Source organism: Berghia stephanieae, chromosome 11, assembly GCF_034508935.2.
Source record: "Berghia stephanieae isolate SIO BIC M18660-M18661 chromosome 11, UCSD_Bste_1.3, whole genome shotgun sequence".
Lineage (NCBI taxonomy): Eukaryota > Metazoa > Mollusca > Gastropoda > Nudibranchia > Aeolidiidae > Berghia > Berghia stephanieae.
In genome coordinates this window covers 37,093,995-37,096,494 of record NC_088370.1, presented here as the reverse complement: position 1 = coordinate 37,096,494, position 2,500 = coordinate 37,093,995, and positions in this window count along the sequence as shown.

Genomic DNA, 2,500 nt, shown 5'->3' with positions numbered 1-2,500 from the left:
TCATTTCAAGTAAATAGTTATATCCTTATCCATGTTTGTTTTTGTTTGTATTGGAGCAATTCCACACACAAAGAAACACCCAGCTATCATTTCAAGTAAATATTTATATCTTATCCATGTTTGTTTTTGTTTGTATTGGAGCAATTCCACACACAAAGAAACACCCAGCTATCATTTCAAGTAAATATATTATATCCTTATCCATGTTTTTTTTGTTTGTATTGGAGCAATTCCACACACAAAGAAACACCCAGCTATCATTTCAAGTAAATAGTTATATCCTTATCCATGTTTGTTTTTGTTTGTATTGGAGCAATTCCACACACAAAGAAACACCCAGCTATCATTTCAAGTAAATATTTATATCCTTATCCATGTTTGTTTTTGTTTGTATTGGAGCAATTCCACACACAAAGAAACACCCAGCTATCATTTCAAGTAAATATTTATATCCTTATCCATGTTTCTTCTTGTTTGTAATGGAGCAATTCCACACACAAAGAAACACCCAGCTATCATTTCAAGTAAATATTTATATCCTTATCCATGTTTCTTCTTGTTTGTAATGGAGCAATTCCACACACAAAGAAACACCCAGCTATCATTTCAAGTAAATATTTATATCCTTATCCATGTTTGTTTTTGTTTGTATTGGAGCAATTCCACACCAAGCGGATGTGGAAAAAAGTTTATGCCTGTATAAAGTAGAGAGAGTGAAAAATACGTGAAAATGATTGCATAAAATAAGTAGATACTTTTCATAGACTGGAAACCCGCTATTATCAAACCGTTTACCGACACTGATATAGGAAAGTAACGCTATTTCCTCAAAGCGTTTGATTTTTTTCTATTTATAGCGAACATAAATTATCATAATATGATAACACACTAAAATTCTGAGGAACGTCAGAAAGACACTTTTTAAAAAAAAATACAATAGTTTTGATGAATAACTTTGACTTCAAGCATTGATCAATTGAAACCCCTTCCCCACCCCATCCCACCTTCTTTCCCCCTAAATTTCTGAAATGGTCTCAAACCCGACACTTCTTTTAAGACTCCGGATCGACACTTTTTTTTGCAGTTTTGAGGCGAAAATGTTTTGTTTTGTGTTTGTTTTTTTTTGTTTTTGTTTTTTTTTTTTATCATTGGATGGCAGAATGCGTAGGATCGAAAATGGGTTCATCAATAAAGTCAAATCATGACTAATAATCCAACATTTGCGTGCGTGTGCTTACATTACACAAAACATGCAAATACACATACACCCGCCCACACACACACAAATACACACACACACACACAAATATACACACACCCACACATACACACACAAATTCACACACACAAATACACACACACCCACACACACACATACACACACAAATACACACACACCCACCCACACACACACATACACACACACACACACACATGCATACAGACAGACACACCTATGTGATAAAATCTATCTTTGTCCCAGAGAGTACACAATAATTAGAGAGAACATAATGCTATGTTTAACTCCCCTTTCAACACGATTCCTGTGCTCTTGTGAAATCTTGGGCATGAAATCGTGAGGTGGCTTTTTAATCGGCAATAGGGAATGAGATTAGCGGAAGAGTAGCGTCCCTTGATTGGACGTCATCCATAGTCTGTGACGTCACCGGCGGAAAAGTTATTAGAGAGAGAACGTCATGTTGGTTGTGCGCATGCGTCTCTCGTCCTCGCTTTCTATATATATATATATATATATATATATATATATATATATATATATATATATATATAAGATAGAGAGAGAGAGAGAGAGAGAGAGAGAGTTTAATAAGGATAAAGACAAGTACATGCACATTGTCATCATTTCTATATTTGGCTTGCACCGTAATTTGTATGGATATATAGATCAATGCAAGGGGAATAATCATAGGCGGTTGACTGGCATTTGCACATCTTATCTCTATCGAGTCGATACGTGAAGAAGTTATAAGCTGTTTCTAATTCTACTTGTTAACAATAAAGTCTAGATCTATAATATCATAGTTTACAGATAAAACACATTTCACAAGTCATATTTTTCATGCTGGGTCAGACAATATCAAATTAAGAAATGAAGGAGCAAGCACCGGTGTCAGACAAAGATCTGAATAAGTGTGTATGAAAGGTGTCAGACAAACATCTTTACATGTGTATGAAAGGTGCCAGACAAAGATATGAATAAGTGTGTATGAAAGGTGTCAGATAAAGATCTGAATAAGTGTGTATGAAAGGTGTCAGACAAAGATCTGAATAAGTGTGTATGAAAGGTGTCAGACAAAGATATGAACAAGTGTGTATGAAGGTGTCAGACAAAGATATGTACATGTGTATGAAAGGTGTCAGACAAAGATATGTACATGTGTAGGAAAGGTGTCAGACAAAGATCTGTACATGTATATGAAAGGTCTCAGACAAAGATCTAAATAAGTGTGTATGAAAGGTGTCAGACAAAGATCTGAAT